Source organism: Rhodamnia argentea, chromosome 1 (assembly GCF_020921035.1).
Source record: "Rhodamnia argentea isolate NSW1041297 chromosome 1, ASM2092103v1, whole genome shotgun sequence".
Taxonomy (NCBI): domain Eukaryota; kingdom Viridiplantae; phylum Streptophyta; class Magnoliopsida; order Myrtales; family Myrtaceae; genus Rhodamnia; species Rhodamnia argentea.
The window spans coordinates 8,077,092-8,094,349 of NC_063150.1; positions in this window are offsets into that span (position 1 = coordinate 8,077,092).

The following is a 17,258-nucleotide window of genomic DNA, read 5'->3' on the forward strand; positions in this document are numbered from 1 at the left end:
AGATCTACAACCATATCATTTGTGAAAATATGCTCTACCGCAATGTCACAATTCTGAATTGTTTCTTTTATGGTCAAAAACTTGACCACCAAATGCTTAGACCCTTGATATCTTTGTTGTTGTTGATAAACAAAATTATAGAGTTATTGTCACAATACAATTGTATGAGCCTATCCACGAAGTCAAATACAATTAACTCCCTAATGAGGTTCTAGAGCCAAATAGCCCAAGGAGTGGCCGAAAAGCATGTTACGAACTCTGCTTGCATGATAGAGGATGATATAGATTTCCGTTTCTCACTTTTTCAGGATAACACATCTTGCAAACATATAGACGTATCTTGTTATCGACTTCACGTCATTATGATAGCCAGCAAAATCTACATTGGAATATCGCCTAGCTGCAGGTCCTAAACATGTCTGTAAATCAACTTATAGTCTCTAGTCTTATTTAAGTACCTCAAAACCTTCTTGGCAATAATTTAGTGATCGTATCCTAGATTTGACTAATATCTACCTTGAAGTCCTATTGCAAAAGTAATGTCTAGTTTGGTGCAAACTTGAGCGTCCATGATACTTTTAAGTGCTCTAGTATTAGGTACATTCTTCATCTGGTCTTTCTCAATATTATGATCCTTAATGACGAGTAATTCATAGCTTGCAATGTTGCTTTCTAAATCTTTCAAAATATGATCAATATATGTCCTGTGAAACAACCTAATATACAGCGAGAATGATACCTACGGATCTTAGTACTAAGGACAAATAATGCCTCGCCAAAGTCCTTCATATCAAAATTTTTCAACAACATCTGCTTTGTCTCATGCAATAATCCAAGGTCACTACTTGCAAGCAAGATATTATCTACATAAAGTACAAGAAAAATTAATTCCCTCCCACTGACCTTGCAATATATGCAGTGGTCCATTTTGTTCTCAACAAAACCAAATGAAGTAACAATTCTATGAAACATTAAGTACCATTGTCTAGAAGCTTGCTTGAGGCCATAAATTGACTTTCTCGGTCTACACACAAACTTACTTGAATCATCTATTGCAATCCTTCGGGTTGCACCATATGGACCTCATTATCAAGCTCTCTATTTAGAAGACAGTTTTAACATCCATCCGGTGAAACTTTGCATCAAAATGAGCTACCGATGCCATGATTACTCTAAAAGAATCTTTTGAAAGAGATTGGAGAAAAAGTTGTTTGATAGCATACTTCTTCTTTTTGATTGAAACCTTTAGTTACCATTCTGCCTTTAAAATTATATCTTTTCGTTGGAATCCATTTTAGTCTTATACACCCATTTTTAGTCGATGGGCTTGTAACTTTTAGGTGATTTAACAAGCTCCCAAACATCGTTATATTTCTGAGACTACATCTCCTCTTTTATTGTATCCAACCACGGATCTAACTGGGGATAAAAAACAACATCTGTCTAAGTTACTAGATCAACCACATAGCCAATAGCGTAGTCATGCCCTCCCGGAGAGACTATATAATCTTGTGGTATAGTTGATCATCTCTACTTGATAAATCTCCCGGGTAGAGCTATTTCAACCTCATCCTACACCTAAGGGGCTTAAGGAACTTCATCAGGAGCTATCTCAATAATAGGAGCCTGGACCTCAACAGTTTCAATCTAAGTTGTGGGAGTCTTCACAATTGAATGTATATGTAGAGAAAAAGACACGATAGTCCCCACTATACTGTTATCCTCAATAGTCCGTGAGCAGCTACCTTTTTCGGCCACTTCAAACTGCAAAAATGCCGTTATCTAGGATTCATCAATTCTTATGCCTCCATTTAGATTATAAAATCGATACCCTTTCAAATAATCTAGACAAGATAGAAATAACACCAAGTGGTTCAAGAGTCCAAACTTACTTAATGCTGGACTATATAACATATCTTCTACAGGGCATCCCCAAACCTTAAGATTATTCAAACTACGTTTACATCCAGTTCATAAGGCGAATGGAGTCAATAAGACAGCTTTGGTAGGAACGCAATTTACCATGTAAATGAATGTTATCAAAGCTCCACCCCATAGAAAATGAGGTAAATTGTTTCTACTAATCATAGTCCTCATCATTTTCATAAGGGTGCAATTGTGCCTTTTGACCATACCATTTTGTTGAAGACTCCTAGGCATAGTAAATTGAGCTACTATCCCAAAATTCTCCAAATATTTAGCAAATGATCCCTTAAACTGTTCAGCGTTATATGTCTTCCAAAATACTCACCACCCCGATCAAATCCAATAACCTTTATGACTTTTCACGACTATTTCTCGACTTTAGTCCAATAAATCTTGAACTTTTCAAGAGACTCGGACTTTTCCTTAATCAAGTACATATAACCATATAGGGAAGTCCTCAATAAATGTAATGAAATGAAAATTTCTACACAAGATTGTTGTATAGAGTCCACTAATATCAATGTGAATGACCTCTAGCAAGCCGTAGCTACGGACTGCAATTTTCTTCTTTATCTAAGTCATCTTACCCCTATAACGGTCTACGCAAGTCTCTAGGTCGGTTTAAGAGTAGGCAAGATTATAAAATTTCTATTCTTTCCCTAGAGATGTGACCAAGTCATTTATAGCACAATGCATAAGATTGTTACTTAGGTAGAGGTCTTTTGGAAATAATATTTTCAACCGTAGAAGCAACATTCATATTATCGGGAGTTAAACATGATCTTAAAAATCCGTTGAATATATTGTGGCATTCAACCTTATTTGAATTAAAAAAGCATAGAGTCATATTGTTCTTTATTTCGAAAGAGCAGAACGGAAACTAAGTTTCATCTGAAGGAAGAAACATAAAATGTGTTTCTTAATATCAACTCAAAACCATAATCTAAAAATGTAATGACATCTCCCACAAACTTAACGTCAACTTTATTATTGTTTCCCATGGTGAGCTTTAATTCATCATGATTTCTCTGCCCCTAATTTATGAATCCCTTCAATCTCATGCTTAGACAATTAATTTTTATATTTGCATAGTATTTCTTTACGTGGCTTTTCTTCTTACAAAAGAAGTAACGGTCACCATCCTTCTTGAATGATGCTTTCTTGTGACTCAAACTATCGGAATGACCGATGGTATCATGAGTTTCTTTATAAGCACAATTTTGGACCTCTTATACTCTTATTGCTGGAACTAGAGACATACCGTGAAGTTTCTCTCTTTCTTTCTTTAGTTTCACTTCCTTTTCCACCACCCCAGTTATCGTGTCATTAATTGATCGGGTCTCGTCTTGGGAGTTGTAATTAGTCTTGATAATCCCAAAATCATGTGGAATTGTGTTTAGAACTTGATGCATAATGCAGAAATAGAAACATGAAGAGCCTGAAGTTATATTTGCAGGTCTACCATCCTTAGGACGTGATCCCTAACCCCACGAACCATCATACCTCTTGTTAAAGAGTCTTTGCAAATTTGTCACAATCTCAGCATTAGGCAAGATACGTTTCCTAGCCACCAACACTGTCATCATTTATTTAGCGGTGTAGTTAGTTGGTAAATCACTCTTCAAGTGTTCCTGAATGGATTGCTTCACATATAACAGGCAAATTCGGTTGCTCTTTTTCCATGTAGCAAAATGCGACTTCTTCGGGTCCGTACTAGCATCATTAAGATTTGTCAGCTTATTATCCATAAGAGAAATATGAACATCCACAAGCTACATTCGAAACAGAAAATCCTCTCCATTTCTTAAAGTTTGAACCAAGAAGAACCTCAATCATAATGGAGTTTCCATTTATAGAGAATGTAATTGAAAAAGAACAATGTATACAATTCGCATAATGTGATATTGTGTAACTTGAAACCGTATAAGTACACAATCTGATAATTACATGCATTATCATATAATCACGTTTGGACAAAATATATTACATGCATTTGTATACTCTCCACACGACAGCGGTCAAGAGAATATATTCCGACCTTCATGAGTTCACCACCTTTTGGTTTATGAGCCACAATGATCGGTCACTCCTCACAAATATATTGTATATGAGTCCCTCGATGAATCAATATACAATCATATCCTTTCGAAGCATGATCACGCATTGAAACAGGAGACATTCCACCATAATATGAAACCGATATTTCAATAACCCAATCAAGTGTGCCACTTTAGCGGTCACAACTCAATTGAATCTTGAAAACTCTCTCATACTAGAAATATAAACTTTATGTCTCTAACTTACCATATACATGTAATTTTACGCTCGAAGACCGGGACAAATTGTTACTAAAATCACATGTTATGACAATTATATTATTTCATTCCTTGATGCATGTTATACCTTAAACATGCCATCACCGAATCACGCTCTACACATTCTATATGTGAAAAAAGCAAAATATCCTAAAAATACTCATATATATGGTCTTGTATGCACTTTCATATCATTAAAAGCATGAAGAATAAATCTACCACACTGTAGAGCATGGCAATATGAACATGCTGGTATGAAGCATGCTCCAATAGGAGCTGCCCTGCTCCTTCATGCTTTGCCTAAGTACACATGAAGTGCTCGCTCAATGACCTTATTCGGCTTGTGTCACCGGTCCAACCATTGACTAGTCCAATTGATTTGATAGGTCAGCAGTCAATTGGGTCGGATCCCCAACCAAGCCACGTCGGTGGATAGCTGATGTCAGTGATGATGTCAGCCCTAGTGCGTCGCCTATGCACGCCAACACCGCAGTGACGCATGGCCACGTGTAGCTATGCGTGCGGCATCCCCTAAATGTGCACCACCCATCAAATTTCTCTTCTTGACAAGATCTTTCCGTCTATGTGACCTATATTAATTTTTACTAGACAAAACATTCCGAATACGAAAGTTTGAAACTTAGAGCATGGCTGCTCCGATACCACATTTAAGATGCGAAAACGGCTTCCCAAGATCTCCATAGCTAGCATCCAGAACACAATAATGGAAGAAAATGGGATGTGCAAATCTAATTTGGAATCCATAATTCTTAATGCGGAATAGTAACAATCTAAGACTCAAGTGTTTTTTCTCTATTACCCACTACATTATTGGCAAGATAGAGGAGACACTTGAGAACTATTTATAGAGTTTTCAAGCATAAACCCTCTCATCAATGGCTGAGTTTTAGTGGGTCCACACTAGCCAGTTCCATATTAGACTTTTTTTTTTGTCAAGTCGTATTAGACTAATTAAGAATCTTCAAATCTAAATTTATTAGATCAATCTCCTAAAATGAAAATTTTCAATATTACTTAATATAGTCCACATGAGGAAAAATCTTATACCTCAACCGTCTCATTAGTCACTTTCCAACCTTGTCCATTGTAAAGCATACTGCGTTAATTAATAAAAGAAAAAATATGCTGGAGAGGCATTTCGTACGTGGGAAGCCTAAAACTCATCAACGTCTTAACAATTATGCTATTTATTGGATACATTGTATATTTTCGTAAAACAATAGTGATATTACTTAAAGTCGTTCTCCTAAAATGTAGGCCCAGCTCGAAAGGTCAAACTTGGAACTAGCCTGTTCAATTCTTAAGAGAATCGTATCTGACAGACCGGAATTTATTTACCTTGAAATCAATCACCCCCGTAACTTATTACTTGCTATGCTCATTAGTTGAAGGTTTATTCTTTTTAGTTTCTTCTGCTTGTGCTATCCTTGGGCTGGCATCAACTAGTTCTTTAACTTTTATCCTCCTGATATTATTATTCCACGATCGGTCCCTGCTCGTTTTGGATCTTAAGCATCAGTATTAACCACTTATCTTGTCCACTATAGTCTCCGATCTTACCCTTCTAATGTCACGATGACCACACGAAAATGCAAAACTTGATGTTATCCATTTCACAAAAAGAAAAAAGCAGATCGGCATTGGAGTCGCTGGTTCGATTGGATTAGAAAACCTAAATGATCATGTGTCCGATGTGGTGTCTATCTTACCACAGTTCATGCATGTCCATCATCTTCATGTACTGTGTTTTTAATTACAAAAATATGCCAAGAATGCTTCTAGGACGGTATTTCCTTGCAGATCTGAAGTAATTCATCTTGTGGCGAAAGTGATTTGACTGTTATTGCCTTAATTTCTGTCATTTACGATCATGCCATATCAACAAAGAAATCTCACAAGTCAAAATGTAAATTAAGCTCTTCATGCTTGTAATCATTTATGATATTAACCTTGGAAAGTACCTGAAAGCAAGTCAAGGGACAAAAGTTACTAAATGTTGAATGACCTTTAAAGTTTCGTTTGTTTAGCGAAAAATGAATGAATTGAAAAAAAAAAAAAGTTCCCAAAAATGATTCCTTATATCGCCTACAGAATGAATAAACGAAAAATATTTTTATCATTCACGAAAATGTTTAGACATAAATTGTTATCGATAATAAAAATATTTTCATTGATAATTATTTTAAGTGATACAAACGAGCATTTTTAGGAAAATATTTTTCATATTATTTATTTTTCGCCAAATAAATGGTATCTTAAGATGAATAATACTGATGAATTAATTAATCATTAGTTTATATAGATAGTTAAAATTGTGATGAGGCCAATAGCGACTTAGTTACAGCACTTGCAATCTTTAGTGGGCTGTCGCTATCTCCAGATAGGCCACTCGCTACTGTCCTTACGTGATCATGTTTGCTGCTGCTTTTTCTTGTATGGAATCTCTTTAGTGGTGTGCTGTCTTTGCATAAACCCAATGTAAATATCATCTACCCACTTATCATCGCCAGACAAATTGCTGAAGAAATTTCTTTCCTTTTCTAGAGAAATCTGGCTATCCTAAACTAAATTTGCGTGAAGCAAAGTCGTTTATAATTGATTTAGGTCCTCTAAGTTAATGGTTTTATTAAAAAAAAATCCAATCTTTTTGAAAATATGATTCTTCAGCACATTGGATTTCAACGGCGGAGATGCATTTGCTTTTTTTTTCTTCTTGTTCTCTCCTCCTTCTTCCTTGAGCAATGCGACCACCATGCCATTACCACGCCTATTGCTCCATAACCAACTTCTGTACTTCTATGTGCGCCCATGCACATACCCAATCCTCCTGTGACCTTTTTCTCCCATGATTATGTGTCCCGATGGATGGGTAGATCGCGTCAATTCAATTAATCTAATTTGAAAAGACCTCAAGATGCGAGCAATTAAGCTTAATCTAGATATTGATTTCCTTCTGACTCGAATTATGCTTGAAATGCACGTTTAACAATCACAAAACTAGTCGTGTACCTACCTTCAACTTATGCATGAAAATGATGTGTACCATGCGGGAGTTCCTCCTAGACTAGCAAATGAATCTCATATTATCATGAATAAACGAAAAAGACCCTTTTCATCGAAGGTGTACTCTCCACTTTGCAAAGATGAACCTTCATCTCATTAAAAAAAAAATTGAGGTCTATTCCAACCATCGAGTGTTATTTCCACGAGTCTAGCCATCGAGTGTTATTTCCACGAGTCTAGCCATCGAGTGTGAACGAGGCAAGTGGAATGCAATGGCTCCGGACTCTTACATATTTTATTTAAGCACGATTCATCATCATCAACGTTTGTTGGGTACGAAAATGGTACGAACTGATGTGGTACTCAAACCACCCATTTCGATGGAGGAGGTTGGAGAATAGTCAAATTTATTAGGTAAAGTAATCATATCTTCATTCGCGATCGAGTAGTCAATTCGTCCTAATTTGGGGAGTGACATGTGTGAATTGCTCTAAAACTTTTTCGAGAGGTGCTTTGTCCTACCCGAAATCCGGGAGAGATCATCTTTTGATGTTGACAGGAACCCGTTTTTCGAAAAGTCTAATGGCAATTTCTTTGGGGAATTTGTCAAAAGAGGGGCACTTTCCTTTTAGAAAAAATTTCGAGAATCTTCACTGATTTTACTTTGCATATCTACTTACATTTTCAGCTTTAAAACTCTTTCATTTGCATGTCGGAACAAAATCCACGAGCTACAAAGACCAAACTACCCTTCGAATACATCCAAACTATAAGTCCACTCTCTCGCAAGCCCGACTTGTTTAGTGGAAAAATTTAGAGAAAATGAAAATAAGATCAACTGTCTAAGAAATATAACCATTATCCTTAACGATGATTCTGTCCCTCAAAATATGAAACTCGATGCAACTGGCTCTATCCACTATCCTCCCAAAATATAATAAACCTTCCATGCTACTCTGCACGGAATGATAGAGAAGGCAGGAACAATAAAAGTACGTGTAAAATCCAGCAAAGGGAGAAAGAAACGAAAGAAGAAGAGGAAATTTTCTTTTTGAGTTGTGTTTTATTTAGAGTAGGATTTGGGGTTTTTATTTATTGGCAAATGAGAGAGAGGATTGGCGAAAAAAAAAATCAGTTGGCTATGATATTTAAAAATCGAGCCGTTTGTCCTTCATCAATTCTTGCATCATCTTTTATTTACCAAGTGTAAAAATCAAACAGTTTTTCATCAAATTGATAGCTATCAAAACCATTACAAAACTGCTACAAAATAATTTATAGTTATCATATTAATGGCTGTCAGAAAGGTTTCAAAATGGGAAAAGATAAGTCGACGGTCATATGGCTATAATTGTGATATGCTTGCCATACAAATTTATCACAATATATTTTTTTTCTTTTTTTTTATTTGCCAGCCACAAGTTTGTGGTTGGCAGCATTTCAAAATCACTACAAAATAATGTATTTCAATTTTCATAATTGTTCAAATATGTAACAATCCCCCACATATTTCATAAGGTTTTGAAAAGAAAGGGAATAATTATGATGGGTTAAGCTCAATTTAATGTATTGCCTCAAAGTTAGTGTCTTTTGGGTTATGAACTAGACTTAGAAAGAATGAAATATACTTCACAGAATTATTGGTGAAGTTTGAAGTTTCAATGAACCAAGATTTTTTTTTTTTTTGTGAATTAGCTTTGTACTAATAGGCCATGTGCGTGTCTAGTTTATTCCTACTCCACACTTATGTAGTAATTCCATCAAGTGCATATTGTCGCAACCTTCTTCGAGGTGAATCACCAAGGGAAAGCAAATTAGAAGACGGACACAAACGGTTGCTCATTAAAGAGAGAGTGATGTTTTCTAGAATGGACTCTCCCAAGCACATACCAATCGCAACTTGAGATCTCAACTCAATCTCATAATTAAACTTACCTTTTGAAGCTGCCACTAAAAGCATTTATAGATTGATTAGACACCCAAGTAAGACACTAGAGTCCATCTTATCTTTGCGAATCAGATATTCTGAATATGGGAACTTGGTTATGCTAGATTGATCTAGCGCCTTGGTACCTCTCTCTTTATTTTGAAAATATTTCTGCATGCAATATGACATAGGATTTAGCTGTCTCAAATTTGATTTTACTTTCATTAATCTATCAATGGTTTCTCAACGTGTTAGGGAATTCCCAGCTCGAGAACTAAACGGTACCATGAATCCATGAATAACATGCAGACTTTTTTATGTCAAAATCACTTGCACATCCCAAAGGCCTAAATTTACGAGCCTTATAAGGTGTCACTACCCTTCTCGGTAGCCTGACTTTCTAAATTCCTGCCTAGGATTAGAAAGGGAAAAGTGAATAGTTCTTCTCTTGCTTATACATCAAGGATTATTAGAAATATCAAGATGTAAAGTATGCTTCCTTCGTTCTCTAGACGCTTTAAATTTTCTTAACGAACGGTTGGCACACTTTTAACTTCCAGAAAAGGACTCCAGAGGTTTCCTTCATCCATAGTGTTGACAAATCTCCTCTCTACAATGAATTTCTCCTTCTACCTCTGGTGAATGGAAAATACCTCTGCTACCGACAACAATTTATGTCTAAACATTTTCGTAAATGAAAAAAATATTTTTCGTTTATCCATTTGTTTAAGTGATATAAGCGATCTTTTTTGAAAAAAATATTTGTCAAATCATTCAATTTTCATGAAACAAACAAACCTTGGTATAAGAAAATAGTTCATAGTATTTGATGTTATTGGCCAAGTGTTACGGAGACGGGCTATAGCATCCATATGTATTTTAGTTCATAGCATCATATTTACTTGAAATAAGTTACGAGCAAGCTCTGTATGGAATTTTTTCATTCTGTCGAATTTCTATATAAAAAAGAAGATTCGGCATTAGAGAACTTTTCAATTCGACCTTTGTATGACAACAGTTTTATTTTCCTCTTTTTCTCTTTTTTCGTATCGAAACAGGTTTTGAATGATAAATCGCTTGGCAACGCAATTTCATTTTTCTAGTTTCGGGATAAATTTTTGTTCGAGAAATAGATTTGAAACATAAACAATAAGTAGAAAGTTTCTACTTTTCTATTTCTCGCAATGAAATAAAAATAAAATTTTTCTCATTTTTCACTCCATCTCTCTCGCATGTAGTCTCCCTCTATCTCGCGTCCCTATTGACGCCGCCATTTGCCTCTCTCACATCCCCGTTGCCGGTCTCCGTCCATCTGCAGATCGTCGGCTATCGGTCTCCAATCCGCCAGTCACCCGCTGAGGCCCAACAGTCAAAATCCGTAGAATTTCTATGTTATTATCAAACGGATTTCTATTCCGAAAATTTTGTGCGTTATCAAACTCGTGTCTCTACTCAGAAACACGTCCATGGAATATAATTATAAAAATCTATTTTTGCAATAGAAATAGAAATAAAATTTGCCCGAGAAGATAATGGTTGTTATTTGCGCCCTTAGCACAACAAGTATGGGAACTTTTCTAACTCGTGATCGAGTCGATTCAATATTGCTTATCTCTTAACTCAACATATACTGCATCTTGCTTAACAGTAACATTGATGTCTCTATAATAGGTACAGCTGATGCTATACAATGCTAAAGGATTACATTGTTGTTTATTAGGTGACTGTACAAGCTGGTGTTCTCACACTCTCCAGTGTAAACATTCACATGTCATTAGAATTCACACTTTGCAGTGACGCAGTTTACTTGTTAGAATTCATTGTCTTGTAAAATAATTTTTAGGTGCACTGATTGTGCATCTTATTTTTACGTAACCACGGGTGACACAATTTTTTAAGAATTCATCTAATTATTAAAATCCAATGAGATAAAAAAAAATGATAGCCGCCATAAAAATAAAATTATACCCTTCCATTTTAGAAGTCTTACAAAACACAAGGACAAACACATTTTTGCCTCCTCTTGCTTTAATTATCGACGTCATCGTGCGTAAAGGCGCACTTGGATGATTCCGCGGACGAGCCAATTTGAGACCCCAGCCAGTTTTAATTTTCCCAAGTCCGTGGCACGGAAATTTCTGGTCCGTACCCCTTTTCTTTTAATTTTGAGCTCTTGATTCTGTCCGAAAAAAAAACAGCTTTTTTCATGGCCCATTCATGTCGGGTCCAATCTTTAGTTGATTTCACAGTCATCATCCAGATTCCAACAGTACGGGAACTGTACTCTCTCTCTCTCTCTCTCTCTCTCTCTCTCTCTCTAGATTTTATTGTTCAAGTTTAAAATCACACACCATGTTCTTGTTGAGAGACCTGAAGAAACGTGGAAAGCATGCCATGGTGGATCCACACGTCTCTTACACGGATAGTCGAGGGCACGAATGCTGCTGGATGCATCACATTCACAAGACCTAGAGGATCCAATAAAGAAATTATCAGACCTAGAGGAAAGAGATATTATGCAAACACAGTGCTAAGGAAGGGCAGATCAGAAGGTGCATTCGTCATGGAGGGGGGAGGTTCACGGTCGAGCACAAATGACCGGAGCATTCTTGCGACGGAATAACCCACGAATGCCTAGATCCTTCTTATATCTAGGGTAAATTACCAAACCCTAGGACTTTCATGAAGATAATCTTAGAATCATGCACATCTGTATTTCAGAGTATTCTCCGATAATTCTGACACCCCTTATACATTGAATTGACTATATCATTCTTAATGGGTCTCATTCTTGATTTACGATATTTTTTCTTGCCTTTTTTCTCCTTTTCTTTTGTTTTAATTTTGCTAGAGATGAAACTATTATACTCCTTTGAAACAACATTTATTGAGATTAAATTTAGGGTTCACTCTTGATTTAAGACTAATTCTTGCCTTCTTTTTTGGTTTTTTGGTTTTCGTTCTCCGTTTGGAACCAATTATTGTGTTTCTAACAAAAAAAAATCTAATTACTTATATTTTTTTATGAGGAAACTATTATTCAAAAAATAATTTAAGGACAACTAAGAAGATAATCTTTGAGTAAATTGTGTACAGTGCATACATAAACCACAATATTGAATCGTTGACTAAATTCTTGCAAATTTGTACTAGAAGCCAAAGTAAAAAAAAAAAATCACGATCTTGAGGATAATCTAGGGAAAAGAAGTAAGCATTTCGTAGATAAAATTGACATTTCTCTATTATGATATGGGATTAGTGCTTGCTTAGATTACAAAAATAAAGAATAAGTTAAAACAAGAAAGAAACATTGAAATGTAATGGGTATGGAAGAATCAGCTGACAAAATTTGTTTAGAAGGGATGTGGGTAAATTTTTCTTTTAGTAAAATTGAGGAAAAAAAGAAGAAGAAAAGAAAGGTAAGATATTGTTAATGAGATGTGGTAAATTAGTATATTGATGAGTGTAATGGAATATTTGTATTGTGAAATGAACGAGAGAGATGACAAAAATAAAGGCAGTTTTATGTATTAACCATATAAAAAAAACAATAAATTGAAGAGGAAGAAGAGGATATTTGGGTAATTTAACAAGAAAAAGGAGTGTATTAGACAAAACGGGTGTGGAAATAGCACCGCCCAAAAAAGAAAGAGTAACAAATTTCTTACATCCAAAACATGTAACTTCCTATTTTAGCTCGATCCCAAGATGCACTTTAAACAAGAGCAGCTAGTCTTGTTTCCTTTTCTTTTCTTTTATAGATGCAGCTATTCTTGTGACCAAGCCTTTAAAATAGGTGAAGTGAGGACAAGTCATAAGTGGCGACACCACTACGTATTCGTGCACCTTTATCAGCGGTGATTAAACTTATTAGATAAGTTGCTCTCGCCACTTACCCTTTTTTGCTCAAGACAACTTTGGGTAGTTGCTGCTTTGAAAACAAATGCTTCCACTGCCTTATCGCAGCAAAAGAAAATTGCCAATGTATTGGAATTTCACCATCGCCATCCACCGAGGAAAAATACACAAGTGCAGCATTCCACTGCTTCGCTTGACAGCATGACGCTTGTATCGCTCTCCTATATTGCACCAACACGACATAGGACACGGGACACGACACAACAAGACACGCCGACACGCGATTTCTCAAAACATAGATAATTCCGACACATTGCGACACGTTGTATATTAAATGTATATTTCTATGTATCCCATAGGGACTTACAGCGACGACAACTTCACCATGGACTTGAAGTTGAAGAAAGGGAAGAGCACATGTGGGTCAACCCCAAAAGTCATGGGGCGTCACTGACCCTGAATTGCCGAGGAAGAAGAGGGTGGCCAGCTACAAGATGTATGGGGTTGAAGGCAAGGTGAAAGGGTCTTTCAGGAAGAGCTTCAGGTGGCTTAAGGATAGGTACACACGGACGGTGTATGGTTGGTGGTGACTGATGAGAGATTTCATGTTGGGGGTGTTGTTGAGTCCTTTTTGGTTTGGAAAATTTGGTTCTGTGTAATATGTTTATGATGAGTTTTTGATTTTAATATTCACGAGTCTAGGGCATATAAATTGGAGCAGCAGCGCGAATTCTAATTAGTGGCAGAGGAAGTTCTTAATCCAATGTTTGCAATCTGTCGCCCAAGGCTTAAAATCTACTGGGGCTGTTATTAGTGTCAGGACCAGCAAAACATGTCCCACGTTGGCCAATAAGAGAGAAAAAGAGAGAAAGCATTGTATAAAGGTGCGGCTCAGTGACTGGAGTAGCGTGGTGGGCTCGATGGACCATGGAAAGGCCTTTGATGCTATGGCAGATTTTGGTTTTAAAGTATAAAAATTGTCTAAGTTAATTTTGGGACAGGCGAGTTGCAGCGTGTCCCATTCATTGACCGTGTGTCCATTCGGACACGCGTTGACCACGTGTCGGCCGGTGTCCGGCTGTGTCTACCTGACTGTGTCTTAGTGTGTCAGACATCGACATGTGGTCAACACGCGAAAAAAAAAAATTGCCTTTCGGGCCGTGTCCGTGCAACATAGTTGCTCTTTCACAACTCTGTTGGCTATGCGAAAAATATCAAAAGCTCCTCTCTTGACGATCTTCACGAGTAAAGATATCGGACTGCACGGTCCAACACAAAACAACCTCGGATCCGAGGTCCCCGGATAAGGGGTTGTCTGGGTATGAAGCGGCTCAGCCTAGACCGATTTAATTCGGTCCGAGCCAAATTTTCAAGGACCAGGCTACTACACCTTCAGACCAGGCCTGGTCTATCCGACTGGGGCCAACAAACCATTCAGGCCCTATCAGCCCAGTCCATGTTCAGTGCTCACCCGTAATTCCTAGTTGTATACAAAAGATTTAATGGGCTCAGTTGATGGGCCTCATCTTCTGGTGGAAATAAGATGATATGGTGATCACTCGTGGGCTTATGACACATGTGGACTTGCTCTTGATCTCTTAAGTTGTTGTTTTTTTTTTGGGGGGGACATGATCTCTAAGTTTAATAAGTCGAAAGTTATCAATATAGACAACTAGGCCTGTCAAATAGATGGATCAGATCGGGTTTGGGTTGGGTCATAAATGGTCCGACGCAAATTAACTCGTTAATCCGTTTGTGACACATTTATTAATAGTGTAAATTTATTGACACATACTCGACCCGACCTATACCCAACGGATATCCAACCCGACCCATATTGGTAATATACTTTCATATTTATCACAACCTAAGAAAACTTATTTCTATTATAATTTACACTTCGATACAAATACATAATTGTTGGGTCTCTTAAATGGGTGAAGTCCATTTAATAGTGAAAGGGTAGAGGCCTCTTAAATAAATTATCTTAAGTGGGTTGTAAATAGGTCCATAATATACCCATATATAATCCACTTATTTTAATCTCTTTATTTTGTATACCTATTATGATGTGCTAAGTTTGTTATAACTCATCTATAGCCTATTTAAATGCTTGGTTTGTTATTAAATGAGGTTTGGACCCATTTGACAAGTCTACCAATAACATATGTTGACTTATGGGATTGTCCCAGGAAACCAGCCTTAATATATTTTAGAGGCAACTTTATCACATCAGGAAATTTAATAGAGTAAGAAAATTGTCCATCCGCAAATATGATGTAGACATTATATAGGTTAGTAAATGAGTTATAAATGGATTTAGAATAGTAAAGCCCAAAATAATCTACGTGTTAAATGGGTTGACAATTTACTTAGATCCAGTCGACCTCTCTCTCTTTATCACATCAGGAAATTTAATAGAGTAAGAAAATTGTCCCTCCACGAATATGATGTAGACATTATATAGGTTAGTAAATGAGTTATAAATGGGTTTAGAATAGTAAAGCCCAAAATAATCTACGTGTTAAATGGGTTGATAATTTACTTAGATCCACTCTCTCTCTCTCTCTCTCTCTCTCTCTCTCTCTCTCTCTCTCTCTCTCTCTCTCTCTCTCTCTCTCTCGTGTGTGCTCTTCTTATTATGTATATGAGTTTTTCTAGATTTGATCAAATATAAAAGTGTTTTAGAAATATGGGTAGGGTCGGAGATGAGTTGACTATAAGTCACTAGATTTGTATTATATGAAAATTGATCAATTTGGGTTAGACTGTTTTCCACCTAACCCGACTCACCCGTTTGACGGGTTTCATTTGATGGACATCTTTTGCTATTATCCAACTCATATGCACAAATAGGAGGAGGAAAAGTGCGCCCGAATTACCTCACAACTTAACACATTGCAACTTGAATATATTTCCAATTAGAATTTGTGGAGTAATTATAATTAGACATGAGTATTTTGTCTAGTGAAGAACCTCACAAGCGTTCCACATGCTTAAAAATATCAAAAACTATTTGCTTAACAAATTTACATAGATGCTTCATTTCTTTACCAAGCGGGGGACAACTCATGACCAGTATTAGGCGCGAATTAAAATCATTTTGTTTTCGGGAGCATTTTTTTTTTGTTGCCGGAAATAGATTTTTTTATTGATATTCTCTGGATGAGTTTCTAAGCAAATAAACGTATTTGATGACGACATAAAATTTCTGTTGCAATAATAGAAATTCGTTTGATAACGGCATAAAATTTCTACGGTTGTCAGCCACCGGGCCTTAACGGGTGACGGGGATGCGAGAGAGATGGAGTGAGCAATAAGAAGAATTATTATTTCTGTTTCTATTCCAGAAATAGAAAAGTATAAAATTTATAATGTCCATTTATGTTCCAAACTCATTTCAAGGCTAAAAATTTGTCTAAGAACAGAAACATAAAATTATTTTGCCAAACAAATTTATGTTCCGAACATATTTTCGAGAATAGAAAAATAGCAAAGAAAGATAAACATAATGATTTCATTTGTGCTCTTAGCAACCTACGTGAGCTGCAAAACCCGTCCAAGCACTATGATGGGACTAGCAATAGAGGGGCTACACCTTATTCGAAGAGAAACCCGAAAGGAAGATTGAAGCCAAGCTTGTCAAAACATCCGATTAGTCCTATGTTTACGATCAATTATAAGACAAATAGATTTATTAAACGCTCCACTCCCCGTCAATGAGAAAAAGAGATTTCTTGTGCCACTAACACACTCACGCATACGTGATAACAAATCCCTTCCTCATTTGTGAACCTAATCCGGTAACCTTATCCTCCTTCAATTCCAATTTTTCTTTCACACCAACACGTCTTAACCGAATCTACTCTCTCGACTCCATCCAAATCCCGAAGCTCCCTTCGTTCCGTCTACCGCTTGATTTGGAATGTCTTTGGAAGTCTCAAGAGTCTATAGAATTCAAGTTCAGCTTCCGATTGGGGTTCCTCCTCTCGTTAGTGTAGTCCTATAACTCAAGCGTAGTCTTAGGGTTTAGTCAACACATTCTTTAGGCGTTTACCATTAATGCCTGTTAGTAAACAAAAAATTTGGGCTCCCGGTAAAAGTCTAGCCTGGCTTAACCACATCGGACTCATGTATCTCAACATGGATGGCTAGCCCGAACAAAAGCAAGATATATCGGCCCGAATCGAATTGGATTGGGCCAATTC